A 22,887-nucleotide genomic window follows, 5' to 3' on the forward strand; every position below is an offset into this window, starting at 1 on the left:
AAACCTAGAAAGATCAGCAGATAGCATGAAGACTCACTATGATTTGAAGACTACTAGGAAAGAATACAATGTGGGAGACCGGGTCTATCTATACAATTTCCAAAGGAACCAGGCCAAACAGCGGAAATGTCTGCCTACATGGAAGGGACCTTTTGAAATTGTAGACAAGATCTCACCAGTCGCCTACAAGATCCGCATCCCCAAAGGCAGTTTGGCGGAAGGGGAAGACAAGTGGGTCCATATTAATCAGCTAAAATGTTGCCATCCCAGGCACACTTTGCAGCAACTGGAGGAGTCCTCTGCAATCCCAGAGGGGCCGCTCCAGATTAATACATTTCCAACCCTAATATATTCCACATATAGTCTCTAAAATATTATGATAAGAATGCAAATGTCTCCTTATTTTAAAAAATGTATATGTTCGCCCCACCGCATTAATAGTGGTGGCGAAATGTCTACGAATATGTTTCTGCCGCTTTTGCTTTGTCATCCTAGCAGAGATAAACCATGGAGACTGACTGAGGACGACCCAGGGACTGGGAGCAAAGATCCGAGGGGCCTGGGGTACCGCCCAATACTCCCATCAGGACCGGCGAGGAGAACCGATCGATCCACCCTGATGGAGGAAAAGATGCTGAACTTTGCCATCGGCGGAATTAGAAGATGATGCGAACATCCCAGATCTTGCGAGTTCCATCAATGAAAGGTCAGACTGGCCATTGCAACAGGGGGGGGGGGCTTGTGGGATGTTTCACCCCTGCATCCAAGCCCTACAACATAATTGTGCATTACTGGCAGCGGAAACATCATAATGGCCGCCGGAAAACATGCTGCTTGTCAGAAATCATCCAAAAATGCACAGGGAAAACATGAAATATAGGTTGCCATCCATTTTTGCCTCTGTCAATGTTAATACAGGAGACCATTGCCAGACCCTATCCTTTGGCTCCACACAGAGCAAAACCAGTGCAAAGGAATATGGTGCTGTTCAAAATCCGTTTTAATTGATGTCAAATTGCTAAAATCATGGGCACGAAACCACCAAACAAAAAATCCAACTTCTGGTTGGGTGTTCTACATTACTCTACTGCAGAATCCAAATCAATACAATGTTAGCAAGGATCATATGCCATCAAGTAAAATCCCCTTTTTGAAATGTATTCATTCAAGACAGCTGCCAAAAATGGGTGCAATACCGGTGTTTGCCACTGACCGGCGCTGGTGATCTAAACTCTGACAGGAGACCTGTATTCCAGGAGCTGAAAAGGAACCTGAGTTAGCTGGGACTTCAAAGCCTTGCTTGTCCCCGGGAAGTCTTCACACCTCAGAACTCCACACAAGAAGGCAGGAAATCACAAGTTTCTTTTAATCAAATGGAGAGTGGCACCCTGGTCTGCTGACCTCAGTCAAGACAATAGACTCTTTCAGTTAAACAGAATATGCTAATTTGGGTGTGCCTGAACAACTGCTCTGGGGGTAGGCAAGACATCTGATCTCTGAGTCAGAACCAAGTTCCTGGAGGCGGGGACAAACAAATAGGTGTACTGAAGGGGAGGCAAATGTATATTTTATTAAATTGCTTATAAAATATTGTATCAAGCTGACAGAAATGTACAATTTGGGGATTCTTAATATGAAAAATGCACCCACAATTTGAGACCAAGCTCAACTCCGTACGATGTTCTGAGACCAAACCCCAGCATTATTAATATTGCAGACACTGGGATTACACTAGAGAATTGAAAACCTACTGTGATGTGCCCAGAGAGGGTGGGTACCTCCGTGGAAGATTTGATAAAAAAAAACAATATGGCGAAACCCACTAAAAGCGCAAAATGTTGTCGTTTCTGAACCCAAGCTCGTAGAAACATGTGCCTTGAACTGAAGTGTACCTTAAGCAATCTATGATGTGTACATGTAATTTCAATAACTTGTGTATCTGGGAATTTTGTGTATTGGGTAAAATTGATTTCCTATAAGAAACCAAAGGGGAGTGTTCTTTCCTTAAAGCCATAAAAATGATACCTGATGACACAGGATGACTCACAACTCCATTCTCCAGTCAGGGCACAGAAAATCCTCTAACCTATCAGGATCCTCAGAGGGTTGGGCATAGAAAGTCAGCTTTCCCACCCACTTTCAAAAGTCATAAAAAGAACCACTGAAACCCAGATAGGGACTGCTCTTTCCAGTTTCTTGCACAGCACTTTGCCGGACGACTTCAAATCCAGACAATATCCAGAGACCAGAACTTAGAATCCAGAACTTGTAGCAGAGAGGCCTAGTCCACAAGCTGAATCCTTCTCAGCAGGCCTCCGAATCCAGCAACCTAACCAAACTATTGATCATTTGTACTTAGGTACTACACTTTGTATGTCCTCAAATGTGAATGTCCTTTGTTTTTTGAAAAATACCAGTGTATTACTACACCACTGCACTTCAAAATAAAACCCTTTTGTGCAGAAGAACAGTTTCATGAGAATTCTGTGACCACCCACACAAGGTGCTCATTCGTTTTTTGATATTATGGAAGATCTTTAGAAACTGACATCCCGCATGGGGGAGGCCGAGCAGCGCATCTCTGGGGCAGAAGATGCGATACAGGAACTACGACAACAAATGGTGGGTGTTAAAGTGAAGCTGAAAACCATGGAAGATAGGGTGGATGAAGGAGAGGGACACTCGAGACGTAACAACGTCAGGATCCTAGGCTTACCAGAGAACACAGAAGGTCCAAGCATGGAACTTTTTCTGGAGCAATGGATCACGGACATTTTCGAACCAGACTCCTTCTCGAAATTCTTCTCTATTGAATGAGCTCATCGTATGCCCACGGGCAAACCGATCCCTGGGGCTCCACTGCACACCGTAATTGCGAAACTCCTTATTTAAAGGTATTGGGACGCGCTGTTATTATGGGCACGAGCGAAGGGTACGCTAACCTACAACGGCTCTAAGATTGCCTTCTTCCTTGATTACACACGGGAAGTACAGAAAGACAGACAATTGTTCGACCAGCTTAAGAGGCAACTGCAAGGACTCAACGTCGAGTACGGTCTGCTATTCCCTGCCCAGCTTAAAATCTACCACAAGGGTACGCCCGTCCATTTCACTGACCCAAAAGAGGCCTGGAAATGGGCAGAGCTTCACATTGAGGGAGACTGGAAAGCAGCGTGAAACAGAAGCGGGAATCGGCTTGCCCGTCCAGATCAAAGACTGCTACCACCACAACCAATGGACGTAGACTGCCCTGGTGCGGCGGGAGAATGAATATCGGCCTCAACTGTACATTGTGACCTGAATTCCCCTCTACCATGCAGGACACCACCCAGTTGTCTGACAGCATGCTAGAAACTGTACTCACAACATTGGATACCAATGAGGAGAATTGGAACGGCTGAGAAAACGGCGGCCCCCCACAGAGTTAGTTGTTTATAGCCCAGTTTTGTTGTGCAGAAGCGCCTCTGTTAGAAAGAACTGTAGCGAAAGTGCGTCAAAAGGGTGTTAATAATGTAATGTTCATAGTCGGGAGCAAGTAGATGGTTGTCTTCCGACTACTGTTCGGGCAATAGATGCTTCGAGTTGGAACGGAGTATTGGGTGGGGGTGGGGGAAGGGCAAGTTTGTTTCAAATTTTGATATGCGGGTTGACAGACGGGAAGACCCGGGAGATTCACTGAGACAGTCATGGATCCGAGTGGAGCTTTATCTATGCATATTAGCCACAACTCTGCATCGAACAATGGCTCAGACAGATGGCAACTACCTTACACGATACATATAACACTCATGCTTACAAACACCAAATGACCTCATGTAACACTGCGGCCCGAGCCCTAAAACTTCTGACCTGGAACGTGAACGCGCTGGGGAATAGTATAAAAAGGAGATTTGTACTACATTTTCTAAGCAGACATGCTCCGGTTGTGGTCTTCCTAACTGAAACCCACCTGGCCGGCACAAACAATACCCTCTTTAAACACACCAGCTACCGTACGGCAATACAGGCGTGCTTCACAATGGGCTCAAGAGGGGTGCTCATACTAATACACAAGAGGCTCCCTTTTACCCTACCTAAGGTAATACATGATACTGGGGGTAGGTTCACATATGTCACGGGCACATTTTGGGATGAAACAATCTCACTGATGGCGATATACTCTCCACCTACGCACCTTAAAACACTTGTGTATAGGCGCGTTACAAATGCCATATCATATCACCTACATTACTGGTCACACTGATACACAACATATCACCACTGCTGATTAATAATACGTCGGAGATCCTGATCCTGGGGGGGACTTCATCAAGGTGGTTGACGTAACACAAGACCGCACACACCTACGTGGCAGAGACCCCATTACCCATACTAAACTAGCCGCATTCGCCGAAGCGTTTGGACTTCAGGATGTGTGCCGCGACCTACACCCAGGAGGTAGAGAACACTCCCATCACTCCGGGCTACATGCTTCATTGTCACGTCTGGACTATTTTTTTTCTACCAGCACCCACGATACATATGGCAATGCAGGCAGGGTTTCTCCCGAGGGGCATCTCAGATCACTCCCCCCCTGTTCATGATGATTGAAACTTCAAAGCCATCACCTCCGCCATTGTGGCGACTGAATAGCTATTATCTGGGTTTTCCGGAGCTAACTGAACGCATGCAAGCGATGGGTAAGACATGTTTTGAGCTGGATGTAGGGTCAGTGGAGTCCCCCCATAATGCTCTAGGAAGCTTATAAACCAGTGCTCCGGGGAGAGGTGATCTCCTGGACCACGGCACACAAAAAAGCACAACTAAAGGCAATGGAAGAAGCAGAGGGAAAAGTTAATCAGGCGGAGGAGGCCCATCTTGCCCGGGATCAGTCAGACACGCAGAGTACCTTGATCCTGGCCCAAAAGAAATTGCAAAACGTAGCCTTAGATAACGCTAGGCAGCCCCACAACGCAATGAAGGCCAGAATCTATGAAACTGGAGATAAAGCGGGGAAGATATTAGCATGGTTAGAACGTAGGGATGAGGGCCATAGTCGGGTGAGGGTAATTAAACCAGATAATGCTGACCTACTCCTAACGGACGCAGAGATAGCAGAAGGGTTTGCAAAATACTACAAAGAACTATACCAAGCCCCTGGTGTCCCTCCTTCGACTTCCATACTGGATGAGATCACCCTTCCCTCGCTGAGCACTGAACAAAATACTCTCTTAGAGGCAGAAATTACGGAAGTGCTGTCGGCGATGGCACAGCTCCAATCGGGGAAAACGCCAGGACAAACCGCTTCCCCGTTGAGACCTGGAGGAAGATGGGAGGTAACGAGTGTTAGGGAGAATTCTCTCTTTAGGCTGAATTTCCTAACCTAGTGAGTCCCCCAGCAGCTTTGCTGGATTGCTGGAGTTTGTTTTTTCTCCTGCCAAGAGGGAGACTCTTTTTCTCCCACTCTTGGACATGATTTATGGTGTTCCTTTGACTGTTAATGTGTTTTATGGGCTATGGGGTCCTTTACTCCATAGGGTCTCATGTGTTTTTACTATGTGTGTTACACAGCACCCTCCGTGCAGTAACACAGGGGTGTCATAGCGACACCCCACCATAGACTCCATACCCTGGGACTGACTACTGTCTCCCAGGGCATGTAAAGTCACCATTGGCTTTACTAGTCCCAAATTATGAACAGAAACCCGTACAAACCATCATATTGTGGACGTACTGGTCGGGGCAATTCGATTGCCCCGGGGTCTGTTAGTCGAGGGGGCACGTCTCCGTCCCCCCTGATCGAGTTTTGGCTGGTGGCAGTGGATACTACTTTTTATATTCGACCGCGAATATATCCCTATGGGATTTTCCCATTGTTCGAGGCTACCAACTTTAATTATTTAATTCTCATAGCCTCGAACATATGCCGGTTTATTTATTTAATATTAATTCGCCAGTTGGTATTTTTTGCCAGGACTCGATTCTAAAAATGTGTTTGTGTTCTCTTCTGTGACTCCAACCCAAGTCGAGCCCTTTGTTCCACTTTTTGGCGGGCTTCTCCACAGAAGCCTCCAAAAGTGGTGCCACTCTGTCTGGGTACCACAGGGGGCGTGGGAGGGGCTTTAGGGACCCTGGACTGAGTTACCTTGGTAACTCAAGTCGCACTCTTGTGCGATTGGCCCAAGTAGTGAGCTGGCCGGCTCACCACTTAGCATGTTTGATTGACAGCTAGGCTGAGTGAATGGGGGTGTGCTGCATAAAAGCAGGGCTTTGGGGACTGGAACTTCAGAAGTCGCCACAGGACCTGAGAACCTGACGAGAGAGAAGCTGAGCCGACCTACCACGACGACACCACCAGTGGAGCCCTGCGGAACCGACTCGCCACTTCCCGAGAACAGAGAAGATCTCCCGGCTGGAGAGGCTTCTTCCCCTGACTGGTGGGCACGACCAGTTTACCTTCTTCTCTTCGCACCGTCTTGTGGTCGAATTGCCCGTGCCAAGCACCCCGGCAACCGGATAGCCACTTACCACTGGACCGCGAATAAAAGGACCGCTCCTTTTACCTGAGAACTCCGTGGCTGGTTTCTTCCCTGGCAGTGCAACGGACTCCTGTCTTCCTCCCCGACGAGATCCTCTCTTCCCCCGGGCGAAGCACCGACTTGCATCCGCTACCAGGAACAACTGCCCCCACTGGAGTTTCTCACCACTTTAAGGTACCGTGTCCGCCAGGCCTCCCTTTCTAAAGATTGCTACAAGGTAATAATAACCCCTTAACCTTCTGGACTGGGCTGGCCGCCTTGACCCTCAAACTGGTCCCTTTCTTTTGGTCCAACTCTTTTTGAACCTTTGCAAGACTCTTGTGCACTTCAACCATGTGACCTTGGACACATTTCGTTCAGATCCTCTTAAAGTGGATCCGGCCTACTGAATTCTAACTTCACGGTTTTACTTGCCTCCCTCTCTTGTTTTGTTCTTATGAAAGTGTTGGGGTCTGTTTCATATTATACTCTGCTTTTCTCTCCCTTTTTAAAACAAATTATTAGAGTGCCATCTGCGTTAAGCGCTCACCGATGTCTGAAAATAAGTGGGGCTTTACTTAAGACTTGTCTAATATTCTTCCAAGGGAGTGTATATCTTTTAGTGACCGTGTTTTTGAATTGCTTACTATTAGTGCCTGTGTGTTTTTCTAGATGTGGTTTTAAATAAATAATGATATCTCTTTTACACCAAGCTCTGGTCAGTGTTTACTTGTTCTACTATGTTCTTTTAACCTATTGTGAATACTCGGTATACTGCCTAACTCTTCTTGAGGGAAGTCTGACTGCTCAGCCAAGGCTACCAAGTGAATCTGTGTGGTACAGACTGCTACCAAGTGGGTTTACTGCCAAACACCTGTAGTCCTAAATCTTTTGTAGTGGTCCCAGAGGGAACTGCACAGGTTTCTGCCTAACAACGAGGTGGCCCCAAACCTTCTAAATATTTACCGCAAGGCTAGAGAACTAGGCAGCCTTCCGGCAGAACTGGGAAAGGCCACCATAATAGTGTTACCCAAAGCCGACAAACAACCGGACAAGTGCAGCTCATACAGGCCAATTTCTCTCATTAATAGCGAGGCGAAAATCCTAGCCAAAGTCTTGGCAGTGTGACTGCAGCGCGTCATAACATCCTTGATTCACCCAGATCAATGTGGCTTTATGCCTGGCAGATCCACAAGAAAGAATATACGAAGACTACATCTGGCAATAGAGCGCACCCAGACCCTAGATGTCCCATTAGCATTACTGGCAATTGATTTTGAAAAGGCATTTGATTCGGTCTATTGGGAAGCACTCTGGGAGATTATGCGTCGGATGGGGTTTGGTGAACAATTCTTAAATTGGGTCCAACTGCTTTGTTTCCCCGATGGCTGAAATTAAGGTGAATGGTTGGTTGTCAAGGTCCTTTGGGCTGGGAAAAGGGACAAGGCAAGACTGCCCCCTGTGGGTGCTCCTTTTTGCATTAGCAATAGAGCAGCTAGCTGTGCTGCTAAGGGAAACTCGAGCATGGGGGGGATTCCAGAATTAGTTGGGGTGGGAAGACAGTCTCCTTGTATGCGGACGACCTACTGTTATATCTTAAAAATCCAGCAGCGGCATGCACTGCGGTGACACGACTATTGGAAAAATACAGGGCCTTTACCGGCCTAAGGGTAAACTGGACTAAATCAACTCTGTTTCCGATCAATGGATTAGAGGAGGAGATCCATGAGTCCTGTCCTTAGAGTCGTAAGAGACCACTTCCGGTATCTGGGTGTCCGAGTCACGAGAGATCTAGACGATTACACGCCCGACAACTTACTCCCAATATGGAAAGACTTGCGAGAGATGTGCAGCACTGGATGTCTCTGCCTCTGACTCTGTTGGGACGGGCGGCCCTATTTAAGATGCTTGCGCTCCCCCGTTTTCTATACGTTTTACAAAATGCCCCATTACACCTACAAACGAAGACATTCCAGAAAATAGATTGCACAATTAGGAAACCCCTATGGAGCGGTGGGCACCCGAGGATAGCACTTCGGACACTTCAAAGATCTATATGGGATGGTGGGATTGGTCTACCATGGCTACAGACATACTACTGGGCTAGCCAGATGTCAGTAGTCAATGTTGCACTGCATGCTGATGGGACGTTGCCACATGTGAGGGCATCACCTGCTATGAAATTGTACTCAAAATCACCCTCACCACTTCCTCGGAATATGAAGACGGAGACACCCCGAACCTGGGCAGAGACACATGCCTTCATAGGCTGGGAAAAGAGTCACACTACTGCAACCACTGTGGGAAAATGGGAACATTCCTGAGGTGAATAAACTGCCATAGTGGGCAATCTGGGTGGCGTGTGGTATAGTAAAAGTAGGGGATGTGATAGACGAAGGGACTATTAGGCCCTTTGAGGACTTAATGCCGATATTCATCTCCCAGCAACCGAAAGGTATCACTACACACAACTCCGAAACGCGTTGCAGCAACACCTACCTGCCCTGTCCAAAATTCCAGAATGTACCCCTATGGAAAGAAACATAGTCGTGGAACGAATCAATACTAAAGTCACCACGGTTATGTATGCTGCTATCACCTCCTTTGCTACACCTGAACTGTTGAGTCTGAAAACTAACTGGGAAAGGGAGGTGGGAGAAATTATGCCAGAAGACTGGACCAAGGCCCTAATGTACCCACGTGAAACGGCCATCTTGGATAGACTACGACTGATACAGCTAAAAATACTGCATAGGGTGTATTATCCGAGAGTGGCACTGTACCGCTGGGGCAAGGTGGCAGAACCCAATTGTCTGCGCTGCCAGAATGAGGAAGGCACGTTCTTCCATATATTATGGGATTGCCCGCTCATACGGCACGTTTGACAACAATGCTGTGATATACTGTCAAAGGTTTTGGGTCAAACAATCCCCAGAGATCCCAAAAAGTTGTTGCTAGGAAAGGAAGGTGAAGGGGGCATGTCCCGGTAGGAAAAACTGCTTTTCGACCACCACCACCGCAGTGATTAAGAGGAACATTGCAAAATTATGGGGTGCTGCAGAGTTGCCAACAGTTGAACAATGGATCACAGATGAACAGATATGTGTTGCTATGGAAGTATACAGGGCACGTGGATACCCAGATAAAGCTGGCAAAATCTTGCAACGGTGGGGGGATGCAGTATGAGCCTTCTGACCTAGATATTGTTCAGGGTGTCATCTAAAATTGTCAAAGCAGAAAATGTTGAGATGCATGTAACTTGAGTGACCTACTCAAATCTGATGTCTCTTGTTTGTTGATAAGATTCAGACTCCTACAGGGTCTGTTAGATGTTTAAAGCAAAATCAATAAAATGTGATATTAAAAATAAAAATACAGAAAATGTATTGTTTTATATGCATGATTTTCAACCTCACAGTAAAATAATTGGTATTTTCATGTTGATCCTTCCCACCATCCTCCTGAGCTGGTGTGATGCAAAAGAGACATATAGAGACCATAAAATAAAAAAAAAACATATCAACAGCAGACTGGGAGAGCTGGAAATTGAAAATCCAGACTAGAGAAAGGCAGGCCAATACCATAAGAGGCAGTGCAAGAAATATAATCAAAAGGAGTAGCAACCACAACAGAGAAAATGAAAAAACAGATCTAGCGGGGGGCGTGGCTAGGAAGCGTGCCATGCGGTCGTGCTTCCCGTAAGCTCCATGTCACGGCGCCCAGATCGGCGGAATTTATCATCTTAACGCTCAACTTTCGCCCGAAAACCACAGGGAAATGATCATAAGAAGGTGATGTATCCTCCGCTGCATTTATTCCCCCTGAACGCCCAACCCAGAGCCTTATTTTGACTGATAAAGCAAGCCGGGGAGGGATCCACAAAATGGCGGCGCGTGCCACCCAGAGCCGCCCCTGAGGCTTAGAGCCCTGCGCCGGACCTGGTCTACTCTGCACGATTCAGCGCGAAATCCGCCGGGGATCCACGGTGGTGATCTGGAGAATATAACCTGCAGTCAATCTCATGATAGTGATGTACTGGCGGGTAGAGTGAAAGCAATTGAACACCTGGAGGAGGTCTGGCCTAAACAAGCCGATTTAGAAAACAGATCCAGGAGAAACAATGTGCGCCTGCGAGGGATCCCCAGGAAGATACCTGATCGGGAACTAGCTGACTACGTGGAGACATTCTTCTGAGCCCACCTGGAACTACCTCCAAACGAGGACCTTAAGTTGGACAGAACCCATCGAGTGTACTCATCGGCCCAGATGAAGAAAAACCTAACCCCAGATGTACTCACTCAAGTCCACTTCTATCCCCAAAAGGAGGAAATCATGGCCACTGCCAGAGACTCAGACTCAATTCGGTTTCAGGGCACAGAGGTCTGACTGTTCCAAGACCTAGCCCCTTACACATTAGCGCGCAGACGGCGACTACTGAAAGTGACATCCTGGTTGAGAGACCGGAAAATCCGCTACCGCTGGGGATTCCCATGTAAGCTGATCTTTGAACTTCATAATCAACAGCACGTAATCATTTCGGAGGAGGAAGCGAGAGACATAATAGGCGAGACACCACCCGCAGATGATGCCCTCAAGCCACGATCTCAGGAAGATAAGAAATCCACCCCAGACACCCTACCGAAACCAAGACTGGGAAGGTCACGACGCCGACCGCACCGCTCCACGACCCCAATCCGTGGACCAGACCCGGGGAAAACACCCGAACCCCCGGAAACGGCCTCCCCCCTGCAGAAAGTGGTTTATTGTTCAGGACCCCGGTTGGGCCTAATTATACTCCCAGTTGAAGAGGCGGGCGCCGTGGGAAGGGGAACACCGGAAGTATTGGAAACTTCGCAATGGTGCGGAGGAACATCTGGGAACTACAGGAAGCTTAGACGGCTTGCATGCGAAGCAATGGTGTGAGGCTACTCAATACAATAACAAGCCGAGAGAACCTTGGGCGTTTATGCACCCTCCCCACTGGAGCTCATGGTTAGACTGTCTCGAGTCCGGGCTTGAAAGTTCTGAAAATTTCTGTTTGAAAGTTGATCTGGGCGTCGGAATGGAAGACGCCCGACATGTTTTGTATGAGGTTTAAATTACCTGGGGGACTAAAGATAATGCAACTCTTAAGGAAGGTAACATGCTCATTAGTTACGACCTACTCTTATTATAATTCCTTTTTTAATTATTTTATGTTTACCCCCATCGGGCAACCGGGGAGGGGTTATTATGTTTTGTTTTACCACAACACTCAGCCGCGCTGCACTTGCACTGTAAAGCTCAATCCCAAAAGTTACACCTTGCGAAAACACCATGGCAACCCCTGGCTATAAATTCATCTCGCTCAATATCCAGGGACTAAACTCCCCCCTGAAACGCAAAGCCCTCTTCCATAGATTGAAATCCCTAGATGCCTCATTCTTACTCCTTCAGGAGACCCACTTGCTACCGGCTGATGAATTCTGCCTCAATGATGAGCACTACCCCACCAATTGTTTTGCCTCTAGCGGGATGAAAAAGCGAGGGATTGCCATCCTGGTGCGCAAAGGGATCTCATTTAAAACTCAGGGAGTGGTCCGTGACGAGGAGGGGAGGTTCCTATTGATCATCGCCATATTAGATAGCCGTAAGGTCACTTTGATCTCCATCTATGCCCCCAATAGTGACCAAAGTCAATTCTTCCTGAAATTGTCAAAAGCGATATTTGACCACGCTGAGGGAGAAGTGATTATGGGGGGGGGGGACTTCAATGCTGTGGTCAATCCCCTAGTTGACAAAACCCTACCCCCCCACAGCTAATGATAGAAACAACTTTAGGGCCCTCACCTCTCTACTGAAAGACCACTCCCTGATTGAGGTATGGAGATACTGCCATCAGGAAGAAAGGGACTACACATATTTCTCGGTGGTCCATGGGGGATTTTCAAGGTTAAACATGTTTATGATATCTGACTCACTGATTCAATATGTCCAAATGGTAGACATACGTCCTGAAGCGCTTGCAGACCACTCTCCGGTCCTGCTGGCGACAGCCCCCCTTGGACCGGTTTCATCAAGGAAGCCTGCCTGGAAGCTAAATGATTTCCTGTTAGACGATCCACTAACCCGCGCTAACATCAGAGAAACTATCGAAGCCTATTTTAACGAAAATGACACAGGAGAGGTGGGCTGGGGAACGATTTGGGATGCAAGTAAGGCAGTACTCAGGGGCCACCTGATAGAACAGGCAACACAACGAGGGAGAGCTAAGAGACTCCTGAGAGAGCAATTAGAGGGGGGAAGTACTCAGACTCGAAGGGGCCCACAAGGAAAAACCCTCCCGGCGCTTATTAAGGGACCTGAGAGTCGCGAGGAAGGCCTTAGAAGCGCCTCATATGGGAAAGGCGGCATACAGCATGATGCGCACCAAAGAATTTTTTTACACTAAAGGAAACAAAGCCAACAAACTATTGGTAGCTAAATTAGGTAAACAACTGAAACAAAACAGAATTGACTTTCTGCGGGATAAATCAGGCAAAGACACATATTCTGAGGAGAGCAAATGCCGCATCATAGAAGATTTCTTCAGGGAGCACACAACCTCACATAAGGGGGAGCCACAAGCGGTTAAAGATTTTATATCCAAGGCAGACCTCCCGCAACTGCCCCAATCCTCTTCAGAACTCCTAGATGCCCCAATACTGACAGAGGAAGTTGAATTGGCCATCAAATTCCTCCCTCTGGGCAATGTGCCGGGTCCAGATGGATACACAAACAAATACTATAAAACATTTGCGAAAGAACTAATACCACACCTCACAAAACTATTCAACATCCTATGGGAAACGGGAGCAGTCACCCAATCTATGGCTGAATCCACCACAATCTTAATTCTAAAGCCCGGAAAAGACCCAGCAGATTGTGCTTCCTACCGACCCATAGCCTTGCTCAATACAGACGCCAAACTGTTCAGCAAAATCATAGCTCGGCGATTAGGAGATATATTACCTACACTAATAAACAGGGACCAGACGGGATTTATTTTGGGAAGATCGGACCATGATAACATCCGAAGAGCAATAGATTTAATAGCCCTAGCCCCCTCTATACCTGGCCCTTTTTCAATGCTCTCTTTAGACGCCCAGCGGGGCTTTGCTAGCATGGCTTGGGATTACCTGCGCCAAGTTCTGGAGGGGTTTGGTTTTAGCCCACACTTCTCTAAATTGGTCCTGGCCAACTTTCAGACTCCCACTACTCGAATACGGGTCAACGCCCAATGGACATCACAGATAAAATTGGGTAAAGGGACCAGGCAGGGTTGTCCCCTATCACCTCTGGTTTTCGCTCTGGCTATGGAACCTTTAGCCCAACACATTCGCCTGCACCCTGATATTCAAGAGTTCAAGGTGGGAACCCAAACCCACAAAGTGGCGCTATACGCAGATGACGTGCTCTGTTTTTTAAGAGAGGCCCAGACTTCGATCCCCCCACTCATGAGCTTGCTAGGAAGGTTTGCGCGAATAGCGGCCTTCACAATCAATAAGGCAAAGTCAAAAGGCTTAAATCTGTGAAAAGCCTGGGGTGCTAAAAGCCCTACAGGACACCTACTCTCTTAGATGGGTAGATTCCAAAATAACATACCTAGGCGTACACCTAACCCCAACATACGCAGTATTAGTAAGAGCCAATATCCCCTCTTTATTAAAAGAGGCAAAGGACTCCCTAGTAAAATGGGCTCCTCAGGAGATATCTTGGCTAGGACGAGTAACAGCCATCAAGATGACCCTACTACCCCGAATGCTTTACACACTTCAGGCGCTCCCAATCCACATCTCGGAGCGAGACTTGCATAATCTGTAAATGTATCTGGCAGCGCAAAACACCCAGAATCCAGTGCTGGATCCTAACTAGAAGCAGACAATTAGGAGGCCTAGGACTCCCATTGATCTTAAGGTACTATAGAGCTACACAAATTGCCCCCATCCTGGGCTGGGCAATTCCAGTTGATCCCACCCCCCCAAATGGCAAGATATTGAACAGATGTTCGCAGGGGCGCCCCTTTCTCACCTCCCCTTTCTACCAGGGGGGGCACGGGGTTCCCGGGGACCCCTTCTCCCTACCACGCGCTCCACGCTCCGATGCTGGGACCGGCAGATAACCCTGAGAGGATTGACCCCCCCCGGTGTGGGCCCCCTGACCCCGATCACGCAGAACCCAATGTTCACCCATAGCTCCAACATAGATCTTACAACAACTGGGCGGGAACGGGGACCCTGAGGCTACAGGAGCTTTATGTTGATAATGACCCCTTGACATTTATCCAATGTAAAGAAAAATGTAACCTCCCGGAGACGGAGAGATTTAGATACATACAACTTGGACACTGGATCACCAACCCGAATGTGAAGAAAGCGGCTTCCATGCAGCCTATGGGTCTAGAACTAACGGTGGCGGAAGGGCAGCGAACACACAAGGTGGCAACCTGCTACCGCCTCCTAGAACATGTCCCTGAAGAAGAAAAATTGTCTTATACGACAGCATGGGAAAGGGATATAGGGAGAGAGATAACCCCAGAATCATGGCGAAGAATATGGGAAAGGGCCCACAGGTCCTCCAGATGTACAACTACCAGAGAGTGTGCTCTTAAGATTTGTTATAGATGGTACTTCAGGCCACAGAGGCTGCATGCAATAAACATAGAGTATCCAGATGACTGCTGGCACGGATGTGGGGCCAAAGGGGACTTGGGACACATGTGGTGGCATTGCCCGACCATTCAATCCTCCTGGCTGGAGATCAGGTCCAAAATCAAGGATATCTGCGGCACCCTTCTCCCCTTGGATCCACTAATAATGGTACTGGGCGACACCCCAAAGGACGGATCATACCCCCAATTGGGTCCCAGAGCGCGGTTAATCACTCAGCTGTTAATGGCGGCACGCCTCACGCGCGCCCGATTCTGGAAAGAGCGAGAAGGACCCCACATTACGCACTGTTGGGTTAAAGTCTGGGACATTCTGGGAGTAGAGAAATTAACAGCCACCATGGAAAACCGACTGAATACATTTCAGAACACCTGGGGTCCACTTCTAGAATACGTTGAAGAAAAAGAACATGTGTTCTTCCAACCGAGACTGATTAAACTCCTTCTTCAACCCTGAACAGCCTGGGAATAAAGGGAAGATCCACTGATTGGAGACAAAGGACAGAAATCCCGAAGGACATTGAGGATATTTGGAAACTGGGAAAAATGAAGAAAGGGTTGATGGGAATTGAATTTGAATGAATTTAACGGTGACTATGAGAAAAGTGGTACTGTAAAATGTTGTTTTTTTTTTTTTTTTTTCTCTCTTCTCTCCCTTCCAACCAAATGCATTGTAGAATGTAAAGCAGCTATATTATACCCCAAACGTCATCCATGAAGCAGTTTAATACTATGAATTATATAGATGTTAAAATGAAACGTTAATGCATTGTGACAAATTAAATTAATTGAAGCTGTATGAACAATGACAATTCCGACCTCTAGGAAGCCTTATGAGTGGCAGGAAGGGTTTCCAGGGACAGGCGCCAAGGGGGCGGCTGATCAATGTATTGTTTTAACCAATCAACCTTGCCACTGACTTGTTTACGGATGAATTTATGCTTTGATGTTTCAATAAAAAAGATTTTGATTAAAAAAACAAAAAAAAACAGATCTAGCCAGAGTAATGACATGAGAAAGGACGAGGAGTTATATCAACCGATACACAAGAATTAAGAGGGAACAGCAATAATAGAATGCAGAGAGGCAACACTTAAGGGTGAGAGGCAGAGCATCAGAAAGTGAGAGACAGGGGAAACAGAGTAGCAAAGGGAAGGCGAGATGAAGCAAAAACATGGAGTAGCTGTCAAGCAGGTAGCCAGGCAGCAACAGTAGGCCCAAGAGACAGAGAAGTGATGCTGGTAGAGCGAGGGACTTGATTTATGATGTAACTAGATTTATGATGTAACTAGCTGCCACCTATAGTAGTTCTTAACAGACTTCTAGTGTCCAAGTATTATGACGATGAAGCTGGGCAGTACGCATTGACAAGTTGTTTAACGCTCGTGTTTTCGAACACAGTTTTAATTTTACACACAAATTGGATAGTTGTAAGACACTTTTTTACTCTCTTGCGAAGGAGGAAACTAATTTTTACTCTCTTGGATTTACTCTCCAATTTTAAAAATTGGGAGTAAAATACTCTCACGTCAAAATCCTATCTGGAGCAATGATTGTACACTGACAAGAAATTTGTCAAGAGTGAAAACATTCTAGCCATCAGCTACACCGCTGATATCAAGACGCTCCTTGATTGAGGGAACTTTGTTGATGTGTCTGCCTTCTACCATTGATCTCTGAGCACTCCCCACTGGGATAATTAATATTCTGCCCTAGTGCATATTCTATTACATCAGATATAGATAGGCTGAGTGTGAGGAAATGTCCTGTTGCCAAATCAGTGCACCCTTCAAAACCGGCAAAAATTCCCACAAAGTTAAGGATTAGACTGAGATTTCTTTTTTATGGAGAATTTGATGCACCTAGTTGAGAGTTGAGTACAATGAGCTTTATTTATTTCCATTTATAAAGCGCTCAAACTGCCCTCGGGCATCGAGTCGCTGTTACAGAATATTCACTTGGATACAGGTTAAACATAGGTACAGTATTTTAGGTGCAGGTTCAATAGTTAAGGCACATACAGTGCTCATGTTCCATGGTCACAAGGGAACAGCAGAGCGGGTGCGGTCTACTTGAATAGTTTGGTTTTCAGTGCCTTTCTGAAAGCCATGAGAGACGTTTCTGTTCTAAGTTTGAGTGGTAGTGAGTGAGTTCCAGGATTTTGGTGCTAATACTTCAAAACTGGACCCTCCGGCTTTGGCTCTGTTAAAGGCGGGAATTGTGAGTTGGTGCGAGTATATGTCACGTTTAGGTCTGAGTGTTTGAACTTGGTGTATTCTTTACACTAAATAGGGGGGTGCTGATTGAGATAGGCATCTGTGAGTGATTGTGAGTGTCTTGAACAGTATGCGATCTTTGATCGGGAGCCAGTGGGCCTCTTGTCTTGCCTGAGAGATGGGCTCTCTCCTTGGGATCCTGAGAGCTGCTCTAAGCGCATTGTTTTGTGCAATTTGTAATCTGTTAATGTTTTACATTATAGTAGTCCGATTTTGCGCCTATGGCAGCCCTATTAATGTTGAGGCAATTTTTGGCAGAGAGGTGGGGTTTTACCGCATTGATAATTTTAGTTGTAAGTGCTGCTGAGGAGGAGATATAGGTAACTTGTCTATCCATAGACAAGGTTGAGTCTAGGAAAACTCCCAGAGTTTTTACAGCAGCCGAGACTGTGATTAGTGTTCTCTATTTTGAAGTTGCAGTAGTTGCTGTCTAGTTTTTTTTAGGGTCTCTTTGTCCCCATTGAGACAGAGGCCATTGGCTGCCATGCATGCTTGGATGATAGCATATGTGTGTTGTAGGGTTTTGAGGTCCTGCTCGTAGTCACCAGATAATGGGAGAAGAGTTTGGGTGTCGTCGGCATAATTGGTGAATGTTATGCCGAATACTTCTAGGTGATTCAAAGTGGTAGAGTGAAGAGGTAATAGAGGGTAGGGAAGGTGCATGAACCTTGTGGTACACCACAACCAATGGGGGATGGAGCGGCTGATGCCTGGTTTGAGAAGATCCTCCTAGCTCGGCCCTCCAGGAAGGATGTTATCCATGTGGTGGCCTCATGGGAGAAGTGGGCAAAGTCTGTGAGGTGTTTCCCTAAAATCTTGTGGTCAACCAAGTCGAACGCTGCCAACAGGTCGAGGAGCAGAAGAAGCACAGATTTGCCTTTGTCCATGTTTTCTAGTAGCTGATTTTTAAGTCAAGCAGGGCTGACTGAGTGCCATGCCCAGGATGAAAACCAGATAGCCTCTTTCCCAAGATGTTGTGCAATTCCAGGTAGGACTGGATTTGCAAGTATGCAGCCTTGTTCAGCATTTTCAACAGGAATGGCACAGTGGTGATAGGTGGTAGGGAGAATTCTCATAAATGGTTGATTTACCTTACCTACTGAGTCCCTCAGCAGCTTTGCTGGATTTCTAGGATTTATTTTTTTCACCTGGTAAGAGTGTGAGCCTTTTTTCCCCACTCTTACATGTTTTGCTATGTGTGTTTCTACTTTTTGTGTGATCTTGGTCACCGGAGCCTCACCTACTCCAGGGCACCATATTTTTCATGTGTGTTACACAGCACCTTCAGTGCAGTGACACAGGGTTGTCTTTTAGACTTCCCACCGACTCCATTTTCTGGGACTGACTACAGTCCCTCAGAAAAGGGTAAAGTTGCCATTAACGTTACCTTAGTCACTTTAAACCACAGACCCAGTACACCCCATCTTCCATGCAGTATTGGAAAGGGTTAATTCTTATCCCTTTTTGTCTGTGCCTCTTGGGGCAGTGTTTCGCTCCCTTTACGTTAAGACTTGACTGGTGGCAGTGGTATCTACCCTACCTTTTCTACCACGATTATATTATATAAACGTGGTAATGTTTTAAGCTATTATATAAGCCTCAAACATAAACCCGCTTTACCAAATACATTTTATTTTGGCTCTGGCCGGGTTTATTCGCCATTTTATTTGTTAAAGTATTTCTCGTGTTTTACTCTGCGCGCCAAACCAGGTTTGGTCCCTTTGTTCATCGCTTTTTTTGCGGGCTTCTGCACAGAAGCCCTCCTTTAGGCGCCTGAGAGTCTGGGTAGGCAGGATGTGAGGGAGGGATTTTAGGACCCCTGCCATGGGTTCCCTTGGTAACCCAAGTCACACTCCTATCTGATTGGCTAAGGGGACTGGCCTTGCCAGGCCAGCCACCCTGCTGTGTGATTGACAGCCAGGCTGTATGAATGGGGGAAAACTGCATAAAAAGCAGGTCTCTGGGACTGGAAGAGGAGAGTCACCACTGTAATGAAAGAACCAACGAGGAACTGGAAGAAGAGGACCCCTACAACGACTGAACCACCCAGTGAAGCCCTGCTGCATGTCCGAATCTCCAGAATGCGACGACGGAGAAGATCCTCCAGGAAACTTCTTCCCTTGAGCTGGTGGGACCAACCAGTTCACACAAACTGCAAGCGAGGACCCCTCCTCTGGTCGAATTCGCTGTACAGAGCTACAGTGGGCCGGATAGCCAGGAAGGTCAGACCCTGCTTGGGTTTTAAGGAGCGCACCTTTTATTCGTTGTTTGGCGCTTCTGCTGGTTTCTTCCCTGGGTAGTGCAGGACCCTCCAGTCTTCCTACTTCTGATCAGTCCGACAGTCACTTCAGGAACTGTGAGCCTGCAGGAACTACCAGGAACGTCTGCCTCAGCTACATCCCCATCTCCGTTTCAAGGTACTGTGCAAATCCGGTTATGCGTTTCGTTCAGCCGCGGTGAAAGTGTTTGAAATCTTTCTCCAATCCAAGGGCTTGTCCTTCTATTCTCTTTGAACTAACTTTTCTACCAACCAACCTCGTCCGGAAACTGTGCCACAAACTTTACCGCGAACTACCCTGAACTGTATTATCTTGAGCAAAAGACTTTGAACCATTGACTTTGGCCCTAAGCCTTTTCTATCTGATTTTATCATTGTAGTCTCTCTTGTTCGCTTGCTCTTAGTACTTACTTGTTGGTGTGGATCCATTTCTGTTAACATTTGTCTTTACCTCCCTTTTAAATTGCTGGAGTGCCATTTTGGCCCCACTTCATTTTGTGAGCTTAACTTGTCTGGAATTTAAGGGAAGTGGTGTGGTATATTAAGAGGGTGATTTTTTTTAGACTGCTTATAATAGTGTAATGTTATACAACTGAAGAGTGAAATAAATGTATATTCTTTTACTTGAAAACCTTGAGTCAGTGTTTGCCTGAATCATAGTAATTGATGCCCTTTGTGTAACTATTTGATACTGCTCACTTACTCTTGAGATAAGTCTGGCTGCTCTGCTACTGCTACCACTTTAACTGTGTAGTAAAGGTTTGTACCAAAGGTGAAATTGTACTGTCACTTGTAGTCTTAATTGTGTGTGGTGTTCCCAAAGGGTACTGCATATAATTCAGCTTAACAATAGGCCTATATTTGTTTGGGGAGTCAGGGTCCAGTCTGGGCTTTTTTAGCAGAGGCTGGACCCATGCTTCCTTGAGGGAAGTGGGTACCGTGCCCGAGGTGAACAATGCATTAATAAAGGCTGTAATGAAGGGAGCTAGTGCTATAGCACAGTCTTTGATGATGCTTGCTGGACAGATGCCACCTTTGCATAGCAATGGTTTTATGTACTTCATGATTAGTATGACTGGGGCGAGCACTGAGAAGAAGCGTCCTCCAGCTCGGGCTTTACAGAACTGAGGGACTTCCAGCAGATTACCAGAAGAGGAACAGAGGAGGCGCCCCGGACAACAGGGAATCAATTTAGCTTGAAGGAAAGAGGGTCCTACATGGAAAAAAGCATGATGAACAGTACAAAGTGTCTTGAACTTAATCCAGCTCCTAACTGGATGCCAATGAAGCTTGACCAGCAAATGCAAGCCGAGGACCGAAATGGTGCATTAAGCGCCACGCGCAGCAGCATTTTGAAGGACTTGAAGTTGAAGACGCTGGAACAAAAGGTCTGGTTGGCCAGGTAAATCCCATTGCAATAGTCTTAAGGCACCCATAATTCAGGCAGTGACTACCAATGCCCGAAACTGCAAAGGCACAAAAGGAAGAACTTATTGACCACTTATACTGCTGCTACTCTGCAGTTATGAATAGGGGGTCATAGAAGCAAATGGGCAGCATTGAACTTTTTAACAAAGTTGATCCCCAAGGTTGTTGAGGAGGGTGGGTCTAACAATGGAGGGGATGTCTCAACTGGTTCAAGGGAGCCTTCATATTTACAACAAATCCTTACTAGCATGCAGGAGAGATTATCCTCAGTGAACTCGAAGCTGGATGATATCGGAGCAAGCATCCACTCCCTCCACACAAAACTCAAGATGGAAGGAGCAAGGCCCATCAACGCTGAGGATGCAATTGATCAAATAAAACTGATGATTCGCCTCACTAAACACCTCTTACAAATTAAAGCGAAATGTAACTCTTTGGAATCGTGATCTTGCCGCAACAATATCTGCATCATAGGTATTCTGGAGAATGCAGTTAACTGAGAGGAGGTATTTGTGTAAGATCTACTTGTAAAGCGTATTGATTGTCCATCTGTATCACCTGTGATAAATCTGGACTATTTGTCCCTTCTCCCCAGATGGCAGCCACCCCCTTTGAGGCTAGGGAGGTGAGCCTGCTAAGCAAGACCTCACTGGGATTGACACCCCTCTTGGGGACAAGGACTCCCATTCCTGTAAATAACTCCCTGTCCAGAACACATTGTCTGCCTAGTTGGGAATCGGAAAAACTGTTACTTCTGTTTTGGACTCTCCAAAAAGTGACATTTATTCAATCACTTTAGGCATCAAGTAATGCTGGACCTCGCCTAAACTCTAATAAAAGACGAGCGACACACCCCTTTTGTTTGTGATGACGTACATAAAATAGCAAAGAACTTGGAATGGAGGAGAGAGAATCCTAGGCAGAAGCGAGCCTCTGATGGGAAGACGTCCTGGAGGGGCAGAGCCACGCTAGGCCCCATAGTTGGTGGTAGCGAGAGGAGCAAGCTGATTGCTAGCAAGATGCTGGAAGGCTGGTGTCCTGGACTGTAACAAAGCCAAAGTCAAGAGAAGGAGACTGTGTAGAGACCTTCTCGTCTGGTGGTATGACCACACAGAAGCTGTGGTGGGCCTGGGGCCTATTAACAGACACTGAGACCACACTGCAGTGGAGAGATTGGATCCCCAAGAAGTGCACCACCTGCCGAGCAACGGAAGCAAATGCTCCCAAAGAGGTAACGCTGCTGAGCGGGGCGACCAGCCGTGTTCAAGATACAGAAAGTCAAAAAGGTTACGGGAGGCAGGAAAATCTCAACGGGCAGAGGCCCCTCTAAAGCAGGCGTATATGAGGACTAAAGTGCTTTGTTTTTTTTTAGTCGGGAAAACCCAAACACTGGATACTGGCATACGCCTAACCGAAGGACCGAAGGACCAAAGGGCTTTGGGGAGCCCTGGGAATCTGGAACATATAAAGCAAGACTGGGAACAGAGAGGACCTGGAGGGTTCACATGCTCGAACCCAAAAAAGGAGCATAATCAAACACCACCAAGTCAGAGATGGTGGCATTGCATTAAGCAGACCCTTTTTCCATGTAAAGAAGGGGATGAAGATTGACGTTCAAAGCCTGCAGAGAGTCTGGAAGATGCATTTTGAGAAATCAAACTTAAAAAAAAAAAAAATTCTTTTGTTAAGAGATCCGTGTAGGTGGCCTGAGCAAAACCCAAG

General features: G+C 46.7%; 1 protein-coding gene across 2 annotated transcripts in view; it reads left to right on the forward strand.

Annotated features, from left to right (window-relative positions):
- RLIG1 (RNA 5'-phosphate and 3'-OH ligase 1) overlaps positions 1–22,887 on the forward strand; it is a 493,483-nt gene that overhangs the window by 179,068 nt on the left and 291,528 nt on the right. The gene's annotated exons all lie outside the window — the stretch shown is intronic.

This window comes from Ambystoma mexicanum, chromosome 12 (genome assembly GCF_040938575.1).
Source record: "Ambystoma mexicanum isolate Mex_15411 chromosome 12, UKY_AmexF1_1, whole genome shotgun sequence".
Classification (NCBI taxonomy): Eukaryota; Metazoa; Chordata; class Amphibia; order Caudata; family Ambystomatidae; genus Ambystoma; species Ambystoma mexicanum.